Source organism: Siphateles boraxobius, unplaced genomic scaffold, assembly GCF_051911475.1.
Source record: "Siphateles boraxobius isolate OS27281-9 unplaced genomic scaffold, OSU_SipBor_1 11, whole genome shotgun sequence".
Taxonomy (NCBI): Eukaryota; Metazoa; Chordata; class Actinopteri; order Cypriniformes; family Leuciscidae; genus Siphateles; species Siphateles boraxobius.
The window spans coordinates 2,836,495-2,860,252 of NW_027508711.1; the positions used below are offsets into that span (position 1 = coordinate 2,836,495).

General features: G+C 45.0%; 2 long non-coding RNA genes across 2 annotated transcripts; one reads left to right on the top strand and one right to left on the bottom strand.

Annotated features, from left to right (window-relative positions):
- Positions 1–2,822: 2,822 nt before the first annotated feature.
- LOC143757184 (uncharacterized) lies at positions 2,823–10,745 on the top strand. Its single transcript, XR_013210428.1, has 4 exons — positions 2,823–2,871; positions 3,572–3,699; positions 3,857–3,968; positions 10,732–10,745. It is a non-coding gene; the product is annotated as an uncharacterized LOC143757184 (long non-coding RNA).
- Positions 10,746–13,995: 3,250 nt separating this feature from the next.
- LOC143757186 (uncharacterized) lies at positions 13,996–16,417 on the bottom strand. Its single transcript, XR_013210429.1, has 3 exons — positions 16,219–16,417; positions 14,761–14,860; positions 13,996–14,147 (listed from the first exon to the last, which is right to left on the bottom strand). It is a non-coding gene; the product is annotated as an uncharacterized LOC143757186 (long non-coding RNA).
- Between the last annotated feature and the right edge of the window lie 7,341 nt (positions 16,418–23,758).

The following is a 23,758-nucleotide window of genomic DNA, read 5'->3' on the forward strand; positions in this document are numbered from 1 at the left end:
TTTTAACCATGTCTCCTGAATACATATTAACTGTGGTTTATTTTTGCAACCATCCACAAACTTTTTTAATTCCTGTCCATTTGCTACCAAACTCCTGGCATTCCACTGCAGGATACAAAACATTACTAGACTAACTATCAATTTCATCACCATCATCATCATCTTCTATTTGACCTCCATTGTTCTTTCCCCTTCTGTCTCTTGAAAACACATATCTATATAGGGCAGCTGGCTCAACCTCTACAACCCCAAGACTCCTCCCAGCAGCCTTCACCACACTTCTAACAACGTCCGAATTATTCTTAGTCTGCTTCATGTCACACATCACATCCACAATGAAAGACAGGAATTTCATCTTACTCACCACCACTGATTCTTCTGTTATATAAGCTACCGGTGGAGGGTTTTCCGCTTCTCTCCTTCTTGAGTCAACCACCTTACTACAAGTTACAACCTTTTTAACAGCCTCAGCATAAGATACCCCTTTGTTAATCTCCCTAAACTGCTGTACCCTCATAGCCTGCTTATATTGTTCACATTCACGATTTCCAGCTATGTGCCCTCCACCACATGTACCACACTTTACCACCTTCTCCTTACACTCAGATAACTCATGCTCACCTCCACACTTTCCACATCTTCTATCTCCTCTACAAGCAGCCGCAATATGTCCATACCTCTGACACTTAAAGCACCTAAAAGGTGGCCTTCTATATGGATGCACTTTAAATGACAAACACCCTAGGAACACTCGTTCTGGCAGGGCTCTTTCCTGAAAAGATACCACCACAGTTAATGTTTCCCGCTTAGCTCCATCACGAAATACTTTAATTCGTGTAGCCTCATCAATCCTCGCCCCCTCTATGCCTCTCACCAACTCAACCATGGAAATCTCCAGAGAAACCCCATAAATCACCCCTTTCAAGCCCATCTTGCTCCCTGGAATAAATCCTTCCACTCGCCTTTTCCCTATCGCATCCAGTGAAACAGCTTTGTTCATCTGAGCCACAGACTTGCAAAATACAAGCAGTTTCCCATTACCCAAAATTCTTGCACTCAGGACATCACCCAACTCTTCCTTCAGTGCCCCAGCAAGCCTAATTGGGTTGAGAGAACTAAATCCAGCCTCTCCTTCCTTCAACTTAAAAATCACTTTATACTCTTCTGACTGGATACTGTTTCTTCTCATTACCTTTACCTGCTGATCTCTCCCTCCATCTGACTCTTGTGAATCACTAGTTTTATTTCTCTTTTTCCTGTTTTTCTTCTTACTATTTTGTTCCCCTTCTCCCCCACCTTCATCCTTGTCCTGCATTGCAGGAGAAATATCTTAATTATTGTAGCTTAAACGAGCTGAAGTGCATGCAAAGACTCGACGCCGACCAATTTCCCGCATGGACTCCGCCCGGACCAGCTCTTCGACCTCCACCCTGTGGCGGCAATAACAGACGCGAATTGTATCAGTAGGAAATAGCGTCGAAGATGTCTCATTCCGAACACATCGCGATGTTTGGCATCAGGTCACGTGTGCCAGATGTTGGTAAGTAGTCGTAAATACGCTGTCCAAATAATGTTTGCTATAATGTCTTTTCTGTTTGTCGATACTAATCAGATTAGCTCTCTCATGTTCAGTCACTGCATTATATCTGCCATCTCCACGGAGTCTTTGCATTTCATTGGTTTCTAATTCAAAACACATTACTAAACTAACGTGATTAAACACTGTCTGTCACGTGACGTGCTATAACTTAGGCCTAGACCTTCAATCAGTTATGAAATATAATATATTCATATCAGGTTCAAAGTAGATATTAGTTCCAAAGTGGTATTTGTAGTAGAAGCGCAGTAAGCACAACACTTACCATGCATTTACCACAGTATTTGCAGTTTTAATGTGTCATTTGTTGTAAATGCACAGTAACCACAAAACTTACCATGTTTTTACCTCAGTATTTTTAGTTTTAAAGTAATATTTGTTGTAAATGCATAGTAACCACAATACTTACCATGCTTTTACCACAGTATTGGTAGTTTTAAAGTAATATTTGTTGTAAATGCACAGTAACCACAAAACTTACCATGCTTTTACCTCAGTATTGGTAGTTTTAAAGTAATATTTGTTGTAAATGCATAGTAACCACAACACTTACCATGCTTTTACCACAGTATTGGTAGTTTTAAAGTAATATTTGTTGTAAATGCACAGTAACCACAAAACTTACCATGCTTTTACCACAGTATTTGTAGTTTTAAAGTAATATTTGTTGTAAATGCACAGTAACCACAAAACATACCATGCTTTTACCACAGTATTGGTAGTTTTAAAGTAATATTTGTTGTAAATGCATAGTAACCACAACACTTACCATGCTTTTACCACAGTATTTGCCGTTTTAATGTATCATTTGTTGTAAATGCACAGTAACCACAAAACTTACCATGCTTTTACCTCAGTATTGGTAGTTTTAAAGTAATATTTTTTGTAAATGCATAGTAACCACAACACTTACCATGCTTTTACCACAGTATTTGCAGTTTTAATGTGTCATTTGTTGTAAATGCACAGTAACCACAAAACTTACCATGCTTTTACCTCAGTATTGGTAGTTTTATAGTAATATTTGTTGTAAATGCATAGTAACTACAACACTTACCATGCATTTAATGCCTAATAATTTAAAATCCAAAAATTGTAAGGTAAATCTGTAATTTTTCCTTTAAATAATCCTATATATTATACATAATGATATTTTATTTTTCTCTTTTTTCAGCTGAAAAGACCAAAAGGGCCTTTCGGACTCAGTCAGCTCATTGATGTTTGAGGAGAAGTAAACGGGAGACGAAAAGCTACAAAGGCAAATATTCACAATGGTATGTATGTGTTGGTTTTAACTTGTAATCAAACATTTTATCAATCATTTATTGTTTCTTAAACCTTGTCTTACAAAACCCATAGCCCAATCAGTACAAACATAGTCTCTAAGTCTTAATAATTCACAAGATTCAACAAGTTCTCAAATTCATACGATGCACATACATATTTGTATACTCGTACATAATCCTGCAGCTTTTACTCCTAGTGCTGTCATTGGCTACTGCCTCAATTCCTGTACATATTTATCGCGATATTTGCAAATCAGATGCAGATGCCCCACACACTGTCAGAAAGTTTATATTAATTGCATTATTTAAAATTATTACAAATTGGACCCTGTCTGTTGATGTTCTAATGATACATGATGTCTCTCCACACCTCATGACCTACCTCTGTCTGTTTGCAAGAGTGGAAAAGCTAATCTGACTTGTCACACGACATCAGATACTCGATTATTTTGTCATGATCAGATCAGTTACACTGCTGATAACTGTCCCGCTTGCATGTAAATCGTGTTATTTTTGCTTGCTATTAATGACATACTTTTAATCATGCCCACATATCAGTAAACTTATTACATAAATGCATTTAACATTTAATTATGCAACACTCTATACAGAAATAAATCCTACTGTTATTTATAAACTTTCTACTTGCTTGTAATGTAATAAAATTACCTTCCTTTCTGTCTTGCAGGATTACTTAGTCCTTTTTTTAAGATCTCTACAACATCAAACTCAACAGCTCTTTTAAGAGCCGAACCCTCACAAGAGCTCCAGTACTAGTGAGATGCAGCGAATCTTGCCGTGATCAGCCCTTCCCAGGTAAAGATCCTACAATATTTCAATCAGTATTTACTCATCAAATGCTCTCTCCTGAATCGTATGGTAAAATAACTTATTTATAACTGTCTTCATTTCTATGTTTTAAGAACAATAGTAATTGCACATAGAGTAAGTAGAGACTTTTTTTGTTTTACAGCAGAGAAGGAAGACCAGTCCTTATATCAACGCAAGCTAATCGAATGAATCCTTTGTTTCGGTGAGGAAGGAACATCCGGTGCCCAAAGACAGAAAGGTGCGCGTGGCCATTGGTATGTCTTGTATTGAAACAATGCTTCACTGGCAAAGGCTCAAAGAGACCTTGCCTTTCTAAAATATCTTTTAAAACAGGTTGCTGTTGATATGGGTAAAACAGTTTTTTTTCAGTACTTAACTTATATTACAGGTGAAACTCGAAAAATTAGAATACCGTTCAAAAGTTCATTTATTTCAGAAAATTCAACTTAAAAGCTGAAACTAATATATTATATAGACTCATTCATGACATGCAAAGTGAGATATGGCAAGCCTTTATTTGTTATAATTTTGATGATTATGGCTTACAGCTATGAAAACCTTTTCATAATATTCTAATTTTGGGGTTTTCATAGCTGTAAGCCATAATCATCCAAATTGTAACAAATAAAGGCTTGAAATATCTCACTTTACATGTAATTAGTCTGTATAATATATTAGTTTCCCCTTTTAAGTTGAATTACTGAAAAAAAGTTCCCTTTCGTAGTCACTCCGAGTTACGTCGGATGACGACGAATGGGGGTTTCGCTTAGAACACCTATCGACTTCGAGTATTACAAAACGAGCCAATGGCGATGAAATGCCATGGGTCTGCGGAATTTGCATAGCGTATCTCCGCCCCACCGCGTGGGTATAAAGGAGGACGCCGGCAACATGCAGGTATGTTTTCGCTTCGGAGCCAAGAATATTTCTTCACTCCACAATCATCTCTGACTTCGCTCTATGAGACGAGCTTCTCTCTCCGGTGTTGGTGTGACGGCGATCTGCAGCGAGCTCACAGTGCCTGCTGATCTGTGCAGTGATCTGCCAGTGTGTGTGTGTCTCCCTGTGCGCTTCAACATCGCAGAGTTTTTTTTCTCCTCTCATAAAAGAGCTCGCACGCGGCACGTCTTTTTAAAGACGGCTCGCCCGTGCATTTCTGGTTGCAGCGGACTTTGTATCGGACTCTGATGGGCACGAGCGCTGTCTAGTGTGTTTGGGCTTTGATCATGCTTGAACAGCGCTCGTGGATGACTCATGTTCTCTCTGGGAACGTGATCATCGCGTCATATATAGGTCGAGACTCGGTGAACTCGCAAGAGTGAGAGTCCCCTCATCCACTACCCGATCTTCGGCTGGTGGACAGGGTGACCTGAGGGTGTTGGTCTGGAACAAGGCGCCGACTCTGTGTCCACGCCCCAGCCCCCCCTCTTTAATGATGGGGCCCGCTAGCGAACTGATGATTCCACGAGTCTACCCTCGGGTGGCCCGTGTGTTTTCATTTGAAGCTACAGAGGATGATGCTGTGTCTGTAGCAGCATCACTAGGTGGGCTTGATTCTTCTGGAAATGACGACTCTTCACAGCTGCCACCCTTTGGTGTGCATACGGCTGTGCCTGAGTCTGATCCGGAGATGATGGCCATGCTTTCCCGGGACGATTGGTTTTTGGGTGAGGCCGCCGACGCGTCCACGGCAAACCCCAATATCTTTCCTCCCGGACGTGCATGATGAGTTCACGGGTCCTCTCGTTGGTCTCATCCGCCTTTCCTCCCCTCAGGGGCCGCTGCCCATGGGTACACTGGGGTTCCCCCGGTTGAACGCTCTGTTGCCATGCTACTGTGTCCTCAGAGTGCTTCCCGGCGCAATCCTAAGCACCCGTCCAAGCCTGTAGTTCTTTTCGTCACAGTAATCTGTGGCGAAATCCTATAGTGCCACTGGACAGGCAGCTGCCTCACTGCATCCCATGACCGTTCTGCTGGTCTACCTGACCCAGACGCTCATGGACATGCAGGAGGGCGGGACTGACCCGAGGCTCTTCAGTGAGCTGCGCGCCGCCACTGACCTTGCTCTCCGAGCGACGAAAGTGGCCGTACGCTCTCGGAGTCAGGTGATGTTCACCAGTTTGGGGCTGACCGGTCTGATGTGCAAGATGTCGGGCGGACCCGTCTGCTCGACACCCCCATCTCCCAGGTCGGCCTCTTCGGCGGTGCGGTTGAGTGCTTCTGCCCACAGTTCTCAACCGCCCGTGAGCAGATTGAGGTTGTTCTGCCCGACGGCCCCGCCGTCCGCTCAGATCCCTCAGTCTGCCCACCGCCGAAGGCTCCCTCCCACGGTTCCAACCCCGCCCGTTCACCCGGGCCTGGCTCTGGAAGACCGTAGGGGGATGCCACAGCCCTCTCCAGCCCCGCACCCCGCTAAACGCCGGGTTAAGCGGCACTTTTGAGATGGGCTGCTCAGAGATGAGACTCAGTTCTTTCCAGGAGTTGGTAGCAGGGCCACTCCTTTCCCCGGTGGAGGGCTGGGGAAGAATCCTTATTCAGGAAGAACTGACTCTCTCCTCTCTGAGCATACAGAGTTCTCGGACGACACAGAGCGCCGCCCACAAGCCGTGCTCTCCTCTTCCCCCTCTGCCCCAGAGGTGGTTGACACGGCGTGCCGTCCACGGACCGTTTCGCCCCTGTCCCCCTCTGTCGCCAGACCCCTGACAGAGCAGGCCCCCGTGGAACGCAGGTCCTTCCCTGGCCTCCTCTGTCAGGGTGCGGTTATGACCTTGCCCCCACACCGGGCCACTATGCCGCCCTCGTCTGGGCTGGTCATTTCCGCTTCGCTGCACCACCGGGGGGACGTCTGTGGTTCTTCACTCCGCTGGCACAGTTGGGAGCCTGCACTAGAGCTCCCTATCTGTTCCGCTGGGTCGTGCGAACCATCAGCTCGGCTTTGCGATTCAGTTCGCACGGTCTCCTCCCGGCTTCACGGGAGTCCGCTCCACTTTCGTCGGTGGCTATGCCCCTATCATGAGAGCGGAGGTTGCTCCCTACTGGCGAAGGGTGCGATTGAGACTGTCCCTCCAGCCGAGATGAGGTCCGGGTTAACAGTCCCTACCTCATTGTCCCGGAGAAGTCTGGTGGGTTACGGCCAATCCTGGACCTATGCATCTGAACCGCTCCCTTCTCAGGCTGCCGTTCAAGATGCTCCTGGCCAAACGCATTTCTGGATGTGTGCGGCCACAGGATTGGTTTGCAGCGATCGACCTGAAGGACGCCTACTCTTATGTCTCCGTTCTCCTTCGACTCAGACCGTACCTACGTTCTGCTGTCAGGGCGCGCGCATGTCAGTACGCTGTTCTCCCATTCGGGCTAGCCCTGTCTCCTCGCGCCTTCACAAGGTTGTTGAGGCAGCCCTTGTTCCTCCATGGGAACACGGGGTTCGCATCCTGAACTATCTCGGTGACTGGCTGTCTTAAGCTCACTCCTGAGACCAGGTTTGTGAATACAGGGACCCAGTGCTCCGGCACCTAGCTCGTCTGGGCCTTCGGGTCAACTGGGAAAGGAGTAACTTTGCCCCGTGCAGGGGAGCTCTTTTCTCGGCATGGACTTGGTCGCCTTCTCCACTCAGCCATTAAACAAGAGTGCGGTCCCACTGAAATTGTTTCAGAGGCTCCTGGGGCATATGGCATCTGCAGCTGCGGCTACGCCGCTCGGATTGCTTCATATGAGACCGCTTCAGCTGTGGCTTCGCGATCGAGTCCCGAGGTGGGCATGGCATCATGGCACGCTCCGAGTTACAGTAACTCCGACCTGTCGTCAGACCTTCACCCCGTGGTGGAACCTCAGTTTCTACGGGCCGGTGTTCCCCTAGAATGAGTTTCCAGGCATGTTGTTGTCTCCACAGATGCCTCTTCCACGGGCTGAGGCGCCATGTGCAACGGACATGCTGCCGCGGGCTCCTGGACAGGACCCCAGCGCCTTCTGCTTGTCAATTGCCTCGAGTTGCTGGCAGTACGCCTTGCCCTGCACCGTTTCCTCACGCTGCTCAGGGGTCAACACGTACTAGTCCGTTCAGACAATACCGCGACTGTAGCGTACATCAACCGTCAGGGTGGTCTACGCTCCCGCCGTATGTCGCAACTCGCACGCCACCTCCTCTTATGGAGTCAGAAGCACCTGAGGTCCCTTCGTGCTATCTACATTCCGGGAGATCGGAACCTTGCAGCCGACGAGCTGTCACGGTTTCGGCCCATCTCCGGTGAATGGAGACTCCATCCCCAGTCGATTCAGCTGATTTGGGACCAGTTCGGGGACGCACAGATAGATCTGTTTGCCTCTCACGACTCGACCCATTGCGCCCTGTTCTATTCCCTGACCGAGGGCTTTCTCGGCACGGATGCACTGGCGCACAGCTGGCCGCGGGGCCTACGCAAATATGCGTTTCCCCCAGTGAGCCTTCTCGCACAGACCTTGTGCAAGATCAAGGAGGACGAGGAGCAGCTCATTCTGGTTGCGCCGTATTGGCCCACCCGGACCTGGTTCTCCGAACTGGTACTCCTCGCGACAGCACCTCCTTGGCCAATTCCTCTGAGGAAGGATCTCCTTTCTCAGAGACGGGGCACCCTTTGGCACCCTCGACCCGATCTCTGGAGGCTCCACGTGTGGCTCCTGGACGGGAAGAGGCAGGTTTGAGTACCCTGCCACCAGCGGTGGCGGCTACCATCACTTCCGCTAGAGCATCGTCCACGAGACATGTCTATGCGTTGAAGTGGAACCTCTTCGTCAACTGGTGCTCTTCTCGTCGAGAAGACCCCAGGAGATGCTCGATCTCTGTCGTGCTTTCCTTCCTGCAAGATGGGTTGGAGCGAAGGCTGTCTCCCTCCACCCTGAAGGTGTATGTGGCCGCTATCGCCGCATATCACGAAGCAGTTCAAGGTAAGTCTCTGGGGAAGCACGACCTGATCGTCAGGTTCCTGAGAGGAGCGAGGAGACTGAATCCTCCTCGCCCTCCTCTCGTTCCCTCTGGGGACCTTTCAGTGGTCTTAAATGCCCTGCAGAGGGCTCCCTTTGAGCCTCTGCAACCAGTTGAGCTTAAGTTCCTGTCTATGAAGACAGCGCTCCTGGTTGCATTGGCCTCCATCAAGAGGGTAGGGGACCTGCACGCATTCTCCGTTGACGAAGCGTGCCTGGAATTCGGGCCCGGTCACTCTCACGTGATCCTGAGACCCCGGCCTGGATATGTGCCCAAGGTTCCCACCACTCCCTTCCGGGACCAGGTGGTGGACCTGCAAGCGCTGCCCCGGGAGGAGGCAGACCCAGCCTTGGCACTGCTCTGTCCAGTACGCGCTCTCCGCGCTTACGTAGACAGAACGCAGTGTTTCAGGACCTCAGACCAGCTCTTTGTCTGTTATGGTGGGAGACTGAAGGGAAAGGCTCTCTCAAAGCAGAGGTTGTCTCACTGGATAGTGGACGCCATTGCTTTGGCTTACCAACAGCAAGGCCGACCCTGCCCCCTTGGTGTGACAGCCCACTCCACTCGGAGTGTGGCTTCCTCTTGGGCTCTAGCACATGGCGCCTCGCTGGCAGACATTTGTAGAGCTGCAGGCTGGGCGACACCCAACACATTCGCCAGATTCTATAATCTCCGAGTGGAGCCTGTGTCCTCTCGTGCTGGACCCGCTCAGGTGTCTTCGCTTGCTCGCCATTCCACTCCACGGACTGGATACGTGCGATTATTCCTCAGGTGAGCCTTCCTCTTTGAAGCCCTGAGTTCCTCCTGCACTGTTGACGCTGGCGCCAGTGTCTATTGCCTGGGCGTCGGCTAGGTGCCTCCGTGTGCATGGTTCCTCCCTGAGTAACCCCCACATGTGTATTTCCACTGTAAGCCTCCTTGAGCATGTGTCTTTCCCTTGGCAAGCCATCTTGCCCTCCTGGAGTTGAAAGTTGCCACCCCTCGGGCTGGTCACTCCAGTGTTCCTCCATATGTAGCCCTCCGGCCATATGTGTATCTTAAGTCCTCCCTACGGGTAGGCATGCTGCGGCATATCTCCTCTGAGATATGCTTCCCAGTGTACCTTGGTATTCCTGTGTTAAGTAGGACTCCTTCGTCTGTGCCAGTATCACGACAGGGGGATCAGACTTTCGCAGGGCACTGGAAGACAGCTGTGAAGGTGGCGTGATTTCACGGGGACCCCCATTCGTCGTCATCCGACGTAACTCGGAGTGACTACGAAAGGGAACGTCTCGGTTACGTATGTAACCCTCGTTCCCTGAGTTACGTCTCCCTGCCACTTCCGCTGTACCGCTGGGCAGACGCCTGAGTTCAGTCTCGGCTCCTCAGCGAAGACATACCTGCATGTTGCCGGCGTCCTCCTTTATACCCACGCGGTGGGGCGGAGATACGCTATGCAAATTCCGCAGACCCATGGCATTTCATCGCCATTGGCTCGTTTTGTAATACTCGAAGTCGATAGGTGTTCTAAGCGAAACCCCCATTCGTCGTCATCCGACGTAACGTCTCCGTTCCCTACTCAGGGAACGAGGGTTACATACGTAACCGAGACGTTTTGCATGATGAAAAAAATTGCTAAAAATTTTTTTTTGCACGATATTAACATTTTTCGAGTTTCACCTGTATGTGCTGCAATTTTATATATATATATATATATATATATATATATATATATATATATATATATATATATATATAATACTTCAATGTGTATAATATAATGTACTGACTACTGCTTTGTAAATTTAAATAAGGAACAGGCAACTCAGGCCCTTTTGCGTTCTCCTTTTTGAGGTGGAGAGTATACATCAAACCCTAATTGAGCACATCTGAACATTTTAACCAAAGTCTCCAGGTTTACTTGTAGACATAGGCAGGAGGGTTTGAGGTTGGAGCTAAATCTACAGGACAGTGGACGCTGAGGGCCAGAGTAGCCCATCACTGCTATAAATAACACACAACAGAAGCTGACCTGACTGTCCATTAAACAACTTAATTTGAATTGTTTGTTTTACTTTCAGACCAGGACTGGAGAGCACCTGACGATGGGATGTTGAGACTTCTTCCTCTGAGAAAAAGCTACCCCACATCAGTGATCACATCTTCTGTTCATCAGTTGTACTGTAGGGCACAACTGAACAAACTGTTTAGATGAGGAAGAAGAACATGAACACGATAGAGACATGTACAGGGAAGAGCAAGAAACCAGTTTAGCTGTGATAATGAATCATTATTTTCCAACACAATATCAACACAATGTTTTCTGTATCATAGGTGACTGAATAGGATTCTCTGGCACTCATTTGTGTGGCTTCAGCAGCTGTGAATGGTTTAATGTGATGTTAATGTATTTTTAAAGATCCATTTTTATGTATCTTGAATCTCATTTGTCTTTATGCTACTTTATCAACTTTATGCTGTGTCCTCCAAAAAAAGTATTGTTTAATAAAATATGGTGAATATTGTGTAATAAAAGTGGTGTTTGGTACAGTAAATGTAATATTTTATTTGAGAAATTTTAATTTCTTATGAGTTTAGTTCATAATTTAAAAATAGGACATAAACATTTATGATCTAGTTAATGATATTTGGGACAACAATGCACTAAAAGTTTTACATTCTTGCATGTTGTGAGAAGTATGCCAGTTTTCAGTGAAATAAAGGGAAGGTGTGTGAATAACAAGAGGCTGCAGTGGGTTATATTACTACAAACACTTCAATCATAATTGAAGATGATCCATGTTGATCATTCTAGTTCATCTACTGCATTTAGTATGAAATCATAGATATTACTGATGTCAGGCATATAAGAAGCAATCAGAGGGGGTGAAATAGAAATGTTGGCACTGTTTCTTTGTTGTTTTACTAAATAGTGCATTATCCTTGTGTAATAGTAAAGTGTAAATATATAAATTGATTTTTGTTTACTGCCAACACTGGAAACTGGATAATGACAAGTTGTTGCAGGTTCATTCATTATATTTGTTGGTGTTCATGCAAAAAAAGTAAATACATATTAATTATTATTATTGTTATATATTACAGCATTTCTTTAAAATATTTCCATATCAGATGGTCTCACAATACCCATCAAAACCTAATACATGCATGATGTTAGAATAGAAAAGGGGGGAAAAGATAAAATAGTCTGGTATTTAAATGTGACTAAACAAAGTTTGTTGTCCATGATGAGGAGAATAGATGTGTGTAGATTGCAATGCCCTTCCACCCTCAGGGGCCCAGCAACGACCCAGCAACGGCCCCCGGAAGAGCAAACAAATACACATTTCAAATGGGTGTAACTTAAAGTCTGGTTAGTGTATCAAAGAGAAAATCGGCAGGACAAATGCTTATGCTATGTTTACTAAATGTTGGGCACAGTTTTCAGACATATATGGAAAGCTGGCATGAAGTTTTTTTTAAAAGTGGTCACAGTAAAAAATCACATTTCAGTCTGTCATAAAGGCAGTGTATGTCATAAAGGTTTGCACAATGAACATTTAGATATCCAGTTGCCCATTATATATTATTTAAAATGCATTGTTTCATTGCTAAACGTTTTAAACTACATTACCCACATATCTCTGTCATTCTATCAATGCAACAGGAAACGTGGTGCTGTAGTTCATAGAGATGTGCAGAAATGCTAAGGGTTAGGGTTGGAATCTCGATAAAGGAGTATTTTCCCACAGCATAGAGACATTTTATAGTTAACTTATTGTATAACTAACGTGATAATAACACCAAAACATACTTTGTAACATGAAGCGCCGTTTTATATGGGTTAAAAGATAATCCAATCACACCAAGTTCTGCGATGCAGTCACAGCCAATGACAACGCAGCTGAACAGATGCGTCACACTTACTTTCCCATTTGTGGTAAATGATGACAGATCTCTTCTGGTTCCGGCTGCAGGGATAGATTTAATATTTGGCCTGTTAAATATGTATTCCTTCTAATTAAATAATAAAACTCACATTTAAAAACAAAAGACTCCCGTGTGTGCTTACCATCCAAAAACGAGTTCACACGATCAATGACACAAATTAGTTTTTTTGATTATTTGACTCATGCATAAATGCATTTGAAAGAGAAACTTTTTTTCAAAGCAATGGCCTACAGCAGGAGTAGTTTTGCAGTATTTTAATTAAAGATAATTACATGTACTAAAGTGTTTCTAACATTTACAGTGGATATACAGTATATCAAAGGTATAAACTTAATCACTTCTTTATGCCATTCTCCACCATCTGAACTATTGGAATTCAAATAAATGTAACAAAAGCATAATGAATGCACACAATTTAGATTGTAAATACTGAATTCCAATATTTAATGTCAAACTGTTTAAAGGCAAATGTAGTGCCAAAACTACTGCACAACTGTATAAATATCAGTTCATTATATACAAAAAAATAGCCAGATACAGAGGCAATCTATTACAGTTACACATACAGTAACATTTAAAAAAAATCACTATGATGAAGTAATATTTTTTACAAACCAAGAAATGAGACTTAACTTTGTTATGTGAAAATATATTTGTTTCTTCCTCCCTTTAAATAACAAATAGATAGAAACTTAAGCACAACATTTTACATTCTCAACTATAGTTTTATATCCTTGTGATTATTGTTCACTTTTATAAAATGAAACTAAATGAAAGGAAACTTAAAATAGTTCATGATTATAAATGTCAGCAAGAAAATGTTTCTATAAAATACATTCACGGGTATATTACATTTACATTAACCAGTTAGTGATATAATGATACCATAGATGCAATTATGGTTGATATTTACTTTAGTAACCACTTTAATACAAGGTTTAATGAAGCTAAATGCAAGATTAAGTTCATCTAAATGTAAAGGTAACAAACTCACAGAATAATGTCCAGTTGTCAAGTGTCTCATTTCTGTAATACTCTTTCAGCACCAAACAGAATTCCATAAATATTTATTATTTTCAAAAGGTTTTCCTGAACACTCTCACTATCTTCAATTGTTCGGACAAACACCTGCTATATACACTTGCAGAAATATACATTTGACTATTGCACCATGAAGTCGCTGCATGACTAGAACTAATGGATGTCAATGAATATGTCCTTTACCAAAACTCCTGATGAGCACTAAGACTTATTTGATAAAGGCATTAGGCAGACCTCAAGTACACATCCTACGCATGCCCAAACAACACCGCACAAAGACAGTAATGAAGTGGACACCACCAGGAGGATGCAGGAGACAGCGAAGACCAAGGAAGACATGGAGACAGATGTTTCACGAACACCTGAAGAATTTCAGTGTCCCATGGGAAGATGTGGAGAACTAGTCCACGGATCGAATACGTTGGAGGACACTTGTTGCCCAATGTGCCCAGCACAGGACTTGATGATGATGTTGTGAGTTTATCCATAACTGTGGGATATTTTTCTGTAAAGAGATTGGATAATTAAATGTTAAATGCATTTATGTAATAAGTTTACTGATATGTGGGCATGACTAAAAGTATGTCATTAATAGCAAGCAAAAATAACACGATTTACATGCACATGGGACAGTTATCAGCAGTGTAACTGATCTGATCATGACAAAATAATCGAGTATCTGATGTCGTGTGACAAGTCAGATTAGCTTTTCCACTCTTGCAAACAGACAGAGGTAGGTCATGAGGTGTGGAGAGACATCATGTATCATTAGAACATCAACAGACAGGGTCCAATTTGTAATAATTTTAAATAATGCAATTAATATAAACTTTCTGACAGTGTGTGGGGCATCTGCAACTGATTTGCAAATATCGCGATAAATATGTACAGGAATTGAGGCAGTAGCCAATAGGAGTAAAAGCTGCAGGATTATGTACGAGTATACAAATATGTATGTGCATCGTATGAATTTGAGAACTTGTTAAATCTTGTGAATTATTAAGACTTAGAGACTATGTTTGTACTGATTGGGCTATGGGTTTTGTAAGAAAAGGTTTAAGAAACAACAAATGATTGATAAAATGTTTGATTAAAGTTTAAAACCAACACATACATACCATTGTGAATATTTGCCTTTGTAGCTTTTCGTCTCCCGTTTACTTCTCCTCAAACAATCATCAGCTGACTGAGTCCGAAAGGCCCTTTTGGTCTTTTCAGCTGAAAAAAGAGAAAATAAAATATCATTATGTATAATATATAGGATTATTTAAAGGAAAAATTACAGATTTACCTTTAAATTATTAGGCATTGAAAGCACGGTAAGAGTTGTGGTTACTATGGATTTACAACAAATATTACTATAAAACTACCAATACTGAGGTAAAAGCATGGTAAGTGTTGTGGTTACTGTGCATTTACAACAAATTACACATTAAAACTGCAAATACTGTGGTAAAAGCATGGTAAGTGTTGTGGTTACTATGCATTTACAACAAATATTACTATAAAACTACAAATACTGAGGTAAAAGCATGGTAAGTGTTGTGGTTACTATGCATTTACAACAAATATTACTATAAAACTGCAAATACTGTGGTAAAAGCATGGTAAGTGTTGTGGTTACTATGCATTTACAACAAATATTACTATAAAACTACAAATACTGAGGTAAAAGCATGGTAAGTGTTGTGGTTATTATGCATTTACAACAAATATTACTATAAAACTACCAATACTGAGGTAAAAACATGGTAAGTTTTGTGGTTACTGTGCATTTACAACAAATGACACATTAAAACTGCAAATACTGTGGTAAAAGCAAGGTAAGTGTTGTGCTTACTATGCATTTACAACAAATATTACTTTAAAACTACCAATACTGAGGTAAAAGCATGGTAAGTGTTGTGGTTACTGTGCATTTACAACAAATGACACATTAAAACTGCAAATACTGTGATAAAAGCATTGTAAGTTTTGTGGTTACTATGCATTACAACAAATATTACTTTAAAACTACCAATACTGTGGTAAAAGCATGGCAAGTTTTGTGGTTACTGTGCATTTACAACAAATGACACATTAAAACTGCAAATACTGTGATAAAAGCATGGTAAGTGTTGTGGTTACTATGCATTTACAACAAATATTACTTTAAAACTACCAATACTGTGGTAAAAGCATGGTAAGTGTTGTGGTTACTATGCATTTACAACAAATATTACTATAAAACTACCAATACTGAGGTAAAAACATGGTAGGTTTTGTGGTTACTGCGCTTCTACTACAAATACCACTTTGGAACTAATATCTACTTTGAACCTGATATGAATATATTATATTTCATAACTGATTGAAGGTCTAGGCCTAAGTTATAGCACGTCACGTGATAGACAGTGTTTAATCACGTTAGTTTAGTAATGTGTTTTGAATTAGAAACCAATGAAACGCAAAGACTCCGTGGAGATGGCAGATATAATGCAGTGACTGAACATGAGAGAGCTAATCTGATTAATATCGACAAACAGAAAAGACATTATAGCAAACATTATTTGGACAGCGTATTTACGACTACTTACCAACATCTGGCACACGTGACCTGATGCCAAACATCGCGATGTGTTCGGAATGAGACTTCTTCGACGCTATTTCCTACTGATACAATTCGCGTCTGTTATTGCCGCCACAGGTTTCCCATTGAAAGCAATGGAGTTCCTAATGCGCCACAGAGTGACGCCAAGGGGCGCCTTCGGCGTCTGCTATTTGACGCCTTGGGCGCTTGACCATGTTTCAGTTTTTGACGCCTTGGGAGTGAGAATGGGTTGCACCATAGATAACCTAGTATTCAGTTTGTGAGATTTTCAAGACAAGAAGAAGATGAATGACTCTACAGTGAACTTCACGATTAAAGCATCCTCAAACTCCACTGCTCATTCCATTGAGCTAATAGAAAGTCTAGAATTGTGTGTGTGCAGCTTTAGTTTTCTGTTTGGTCTTCCTACACACTTGTTCCAGGAACAGGAAGTGGAGTTGCATCAGAATTCTTCATCCTTGATCTCTCTGTTTGTGAGATTGGTATCTGTCTGTTATGTTTTTTTTTATTTTTTTATTTTTTTTATTTAACCACAATTTGGTTTTCATATCTCAAGTATTACAGTTTCTACAAGGCCTAGGCATCACTCTGTTTCAGTGTATGATGTGTGTTGAGCGTTACCTGGCAGTGGTTCATCCTGTAACCTTTCTGAAGTTCAAACCTCTCAGATATAGAGTGATCTGCTGCACTACTAAGGACTACTTTCTCCAGGACTTTCGATAAAAAGGACAGTTTGGAGATGGGCCTGAAATTGGAGAGAACAGAGGGGTTTAGATTTTCCTTATTTAGTAAGGGTTAAACAACCGCATGTTTAAAAGCGGACGGAACATAACCAGAAACTGTCACGGTGTTTGAATTCATTGTATCCTTGTCTCGTGTCATTGTTGTTGTGCGTGTGAGTGTGGGCTTGGTCTCCCTTCCGTACCGCTGATCAGTGGCGCCAGCTGCATTCTATCCCAGCACCAGCTGAACCTGATCAGCGATGCTTTCTTATACTCACTGTTTTCGTCTCGTCCTTGTCAGATCGTTGTGATGTGTTCCTGGTGTTCGTTCCTGTTCCTGTCTGGCTGTTATCTGTACCTGCGTTCCTGTCCTGGATGTCTTCGTGTTCCTCGTCACTGATTCAACAGCACTCTCTGGACTGGCTATCAACGCTTCACCCTCTTCACATCACTTCACCGGCGTCCATCAAGGTCCCTGCATCGCTTGCCCGTCCCTGTGTGTCGGAAGCTGTGACTTTGTTCCTCTCTGTGTTGACTTCACTATAAATAAACCTCACTTACCTGCTCTTGTCTCCACTCTCGTTCATTCCCATGACAGAACGATCTGACCGTGGCATGGAGGCAGCAGGGAGTTCGGAGATCACTTTCAACGAGTTTGTCTCTCGCACAGTCAATCGGATGGATTCTCAAGAGGAGTGTATCGCGAACACAGGGCGGGCAGTACAAGCTTTAGTGATGCAGGTGTCCGAGCTCACCCAACAGCTTCAACACCTTAGGGGCCCCACTGCGCCGCCCACACCGCCGGTTCAACCCACACCACCGGAGCCGTCCTTCCAGCTGGAACCTAGTCTTCCTGTCCCGGAGGCTTACGGAGGGGAGCCCAACTACTGCAGGGCGTTTCTTACCAGGTGCTCAATGAATTTTTCGCTCCAACCCCGCACCTTCAACAGCGAAAGATCCAGAGTAGCCTTAGTGCTGACGCTGCTGACTGGGAGGGCGGCGTTATGGGGAACTGCGGTGTGGGAGAACCAAGACCCATGCTGCGCCTCGTTCCAGGCACTCGCCGAAGAAATGAAGAGAGTGTTTGACCGGTCGGTTGCGGGACGGGAGGCAGCTAGAGTCCTCGCCGATTTACATCAGGGAGACCGACCGGTCTCCGATTACTCCATTGAGTTCCGCACGCTGGCGGCCGAGTGACAGTGGAATGAGGAGGCGCAGTGGGACATGTTCCTGCGTGGGCTGGCTGACCGTGTCCAAAGGGAGATTTACACGCTGGACCTACCCACAAGTTTGAATGGCCTCATGGATCTGGCTCTCAGAGTGGATGCTAGACTCGCCAGGATGGAACGTCGAGCTCCCCCAGTTCGTTTTCCTGGAGTCACGGAACCCCCACGAGCCAGCGGCAGAGACACGGTCAGCCCCGTCGTCGATCACAAGCCCATGCAGGTGGGAGGAGCTTGGCTTTCCCGGGAGGAGAAGGAAAGGCGGAGGTCCCTCAGACTCTGCCTTTACTGCGGGGAGGCAGGCCATTTCGTACATGACTGTCCGTTAAAAGGCCGAGCCCGGTAGTAAAATTGAGGCTACTATCGGGTGGGATCTCCGCCGAGAAGTCCTCACCACCATCGTCCACGCTCCTCCCGGTAATACTGAGATGGAGGACCGGTACTCACGACTGTCATGCACTTCTGGACTCAGGGGCGGAGGGAAATTTTATGGACCGTGAGTTGGCACATAAACTATTCATTCCTGTCACTTCTCTTGATCACAGCATATCCGTCAATGCTCTCAATGGTCAAAGACTTTCCAACATTGCTCTCACCACCGGTCCCATAACACTTACTACATCTGGTAATCACACTGAGACACTGTCATTTCTCATCCTGGACTCTCCCCTGATACCCATAGTCCTTGGTCACCCCTGGCTCACATTATACAACCCCCGTATTGAATGTCGCCAACACTCCATCTCCGAATGGAGCACTAAATGTTATAAGTCTTGTCTTACGTCTGCCTGTCCGTCTGTACCTGTTTCTGTGTTTCAGGAGGAAACAGTGGATTTATCCAACGTGCCCGTTGAGTACCTGGACCTGAAGGAAGTGTTCAGTAAGTCCCGTGCTGCTTCTCTCCCTCCTCACGTCCCTATGACTGTGCCATAGATATACTGCCAGGTAAGTCTCCGCCTAAGGGCAAGTTATATTCACTTTCTGTTCCAGAAAGGGAGGCTATGGAGAAATATATTTCTGATTCTCTAGCGTCTAAGTTCATCAGACCTTCCTCTTCTCCAGCGGGGGCGGGGTTCTTTTTTGTGGGGAAGAAGGATGGTTCGCTGCGACCTTGTATTGATTACCGGGGGTTGAACAACATCACGATAAAGAATACCTATCCTTTACCGTTGATGTCTTCAGCCTTCGAGAGGTTGCAGGGAGCATCGATCTTCACTAAATTGGACTTGCGTAAACCGCTTTTAATACCCCCAGGGGACATTTTGAATACTTGGTTATGCCGTTCGGGCTGTCCAACTCCCCAGCGGTTTTCCAGGCACTCGTCAACGACGTGCTGCGAGATATGGTTGATCAGTTCATATATGTCTACCTGGACGACATATTGATTTTTTCATCTTCTCTCCAGGAACACGTGCAGCACGTACGACGAGTGCTTCATAGACTGCTAGAGAATGGGCTTTTTGTCAAGGCGGAGAAATGCGATTTTCATGCACAGTCTGTTGCTTTTCTAGGGTACATCGTGTCGTCTGAGGGAATGCGCATGGATCCTGACAAAGTTAAGGCTGTGGTAGAATGGCCAAGCCCAGACTCCCGTAAGGCCCTATAGAGGTTTCTGGGGTTCGCCAATTTCTATAGGCGTTTCATTCGCAATTTCAGCCAACTAGCCGCGCCTCTGACTGCCTTGACCTCCCCCAGAACTACGTTCAGGTGGTCCGATACAGCTGAGGCTGTATTCGCCAAACTGAAGGGCCGCTTCGTTTCGGCTCCCATCTTGATAGCCCCTGATCCCTCACGTCAGTTCGTGGTGGAGGTCGACGCGTCAGAGGTGGGGGTAGGCGCAGTTCTTTCCCAGCGCTCTTCCACAGACGACAAGATGCATCCATGCGCGTTTTTTTCCCATCGTCTATCACCTGCTGAACGTAACTATGACATTGGCAACAGGGAGTTGTTGGCGGTCAAGCTAGCGTTAGAGGAGTGGCGTCATTGGTTAGAGGGATCGGGGGTACCTTTTATCGTCTGGACTGATCACAAGAACTTAGAATATATCAGCACGGCCAAAAGACTCAACTCCAGGCAAGCTCGGTGGGCTCTTTTTTTCGGTCGTTTTGATTTTTCTCTATCGTACCGCCCGGGTTCCAAAAACATCAAACCTGATTCTTTATCTCGTATTTTTGACCATTCCGAACGCCCGCTTACTCCCGAGTGCATTTTACCTGAGACCCTAGTTGTTTCCACACTCACATGGGAGATCGAGTCGAAGGTCAAGACGGCCTTAGAAGGGGTAACGCCTCCGCCCGGTGGCCCACCGAGTCGATTATTTGTGCCGGAGGGGTTACGGTCCGACGTCATCAAATGGGGGCATTGTTCTAGCGTGGCTTGTCATCCAGGGGTTAATCGCACCAGTTTTTTGGTTAAGCAACGATTCTGGTGGCCATTAATGGCTCGCGACATTCGCAGTTTCGTCTTGGCTTGCTCGGTTTGTGCCACTGGTAAGACTTCCAATCGATCCCCGGATGGGCTACTCCAACCGCTGTCTGTCCCTTCGAGACCCTGGTCCCACATTGCGCTAGATTTCATTGACGCCCTCCCGCCCTCCCAGGGCAAGACGGTCGTTTTGACGGTAGTGGACCGGTTCTCGAAGGCGGCTCATTTCATCCCCTTGCCCAAATTACCCTCTGCCAAGGAGACAGCGGTTACTGTGGTTGACCACGTCTTTCGCTTACATGGCCTCCCGATTGACGTGGTTTACGACAGGGGTCCCCAGTTTGTGTCCAAATTCTGGCGTGAATTTTGTAAGTTACTGGGAGCGACTGTCAGTCTGTCCTCTGGGTTTCATCCCCAGAGCAATGGCCAAACCGAGAGAGCCAACCAGGATCTGGAAAGAGTGTTGCGATGTTTGGTCTCCAAGAATCCTTCCTCCTGGAGTCAACAGCTTTCCATGGTTGAGTACGCTCATAACTCGTTGCCAGTGTCATCCACGGGCCTATCTCCGTTTGAGTGTAGTCTAGGTTACCAGCCACCGATTTTTTCTAGCCTGGAATCCGAAGTCGCGGTCCCCTCCGCTCACGCCTTCGTCCAGAGGTGCCACCGCACATGGACCAGAGCCCGCAAGACTCTGCTCCAGGTGAGGGCGCGCACCAAGGCTAAGGCCGATCGCCACCGGTCGAAGCCTCCCGTTTACGTCCTTGGTCAAAAAGTGTGGCTTTCAACCAAGAAGATTCCTCTCCACTCCGTTTCCAATAAATTTGCTCCTAAATTTATCGGCCCGTTTCCTGTCACCAAAATCCTTAGTCCGGTGGCAGTCCGAATCAAACTTCCTCCGGCATACAGGAGAATTCACCCCGTCTTCCATGTTTCCAAATTAAAGCCCGTGTTTCGTAGATGGGGAACCAACCTATTCGGTTAGTCGTATACTGGACTCTAGACGGAGGGGACGCGGATTCCAGTATCTGGTGGACTGGGAAGGTTACGGTCCGGAGGAGAGAAGTTGGGTACCTGCTAGGGACATCCTGGATCACTCCCTTATCGATGATTACAATCGACAGGTAAGGGCGTCTGGGAACGCCAGGAGGCGTTCCTAGGAGGAGGGGTACTGTCACGGTGTTTGAATTCATTTTAATCCTTGTCTCGTGTCATTGTTGTTGTGCGTGTGAGTGTGGGCGTGGTCTCCCTTCCGTACCGCTGATCAGTGGCGGTAGCTGCATTCTATCCCAGCACAAGCTGAACCTGATCAGCGATGCCTACTTATACTCACTGTTTTCGTCTCGTCCTTGTCAGATCGTTGTGATGTGTTCCTGGTGTTCGTTCCTGTTCCTGTCTGGCTGTTATCTGTACCTGCGTTCCTGTCCTGGATGTCTTCGTGTTCCTCGTCACTGATTCAACAGCACTCTCTGGACTGGCTATCAGCGCTTCACCCTCTTCACATCACTTCACCGGCGTCCCTCAAGGTCCCTGCATCGCTTGCCTGTCCCTGTGTGTCGGAAGCTGTGACTTTGTTCCTCTCTGTGTTAATTTCACTATAAATAAACCTCACTTACCTGCTCTTGTCTCCACTCTCGTTCATTCCCATGACAGAAACAAGGCAAGTATTTATCAATACTAAAATACATGGTCCAATAGTTTCAAAGACTTCTCTATTCAAACGAGACGGAATGCTGTCTGAAGGACAATTTGTAGGCCGCAGATGGTGGACCACCTCAGATAAGGAGGAGATTGATATAGGTTCAAACTGATCTAATACCGCAGGGCAAATAGGAGGAACAGAGGGATCATAGTCATAAGATGTAATTACAGATGATCGAAGGGCAGAGATCTTCTCAACAAAGAATTTTAGGAACGAGTTACAAAGCTCCAATGTAGGTGTAATAGGGGCAGCGCTATGAGGATTTGTAATGCTGTTAAACATATTAAAAATAACCTGTGGCCTATGCCGATTGTTTGCAATAGGCTTCGAAATATAATCTGATTTTGCTAATTTTACAGCTCTCTGATAGTCAAATAGATATTGATGTAAGATTTCGTATGAAACTCTAAGTTTATCCTTCTTCCACCTCTTCTCCGCTTGCCGACAGGCACGTTTGATCGCTCGAGTAGTATCATTGAGCCAGGGCTCTAAATGTGCTTTAGTGCGTTTCATCTTTAATGGTGCTACAGAGTCCAAGATATTTGTGCAGATCGAATTAAAATGAGTAATGAGACAATCAGCACCAATACCATCACCACCATCTATGTCATAAAGCACAGAATCTCTGAAAACAGCAGAGAACTGTGCCGGGGTTTGGCTATTAATTGTACGACGGCAATGTGCAGAAGGGGACTTAACCACAGAGCATGGGACTGTAACCGTAAATAGAACGGGGAAATGATCCAAAATACATATATTACATATTTCATTTACATGTACACACAAGCCATGAGACAACACAAGGTCCAATGTGTGTCCCTTTTCATGTGTTGGACCGAACACCGACTGAGTTAAATTAAAAGCATTTAAAAGATTTACAAAATCTTTAACCATAGGTTTGTTTTCACAACATACATGCAAGTTAAAATCACCACAAATTATGAAGTGATCATAGTTTACCCTTAGACCTGCTACAAAGTCTTTGTTGAATTTCGGTGGACGATACACAACTGCACATAGCGTTGGGGTGGAGGGATTTAGTTCGAATAGCTGGAGCTCAAAACTCGAATAGTTGACAGATGCAGACAGCCGATACTGGAAAGTTGATTTAAACACAGTGGCGAGCCCCCCACCTTTACCAGTAATCCGGGGAGAGCTAAAAATTTACAATTTGGAGGGAGAAGCTCGGAAAGGGAAGCAGACTCACCAGCATAAAGCCAAGTCTCAGTCAGCAGCATAAAGTCCAGTTTATGTGATGTGAAAAAGTCATTTAGCACAAATGTTTTGTTAGCCAATGATCTGACGTTAATCAGGGCCATATTAAGAGTTAAATCCAAGCTGTCTGGCTTTGAGGACCGTCGCAATGTGCGCAGATTAGCCGCCCTCACTCCTCATCGATATTCCGGCCGACACTTCCTCACCGACACTGCATCTCCCGGCCCGGTACTCGCCCACGGA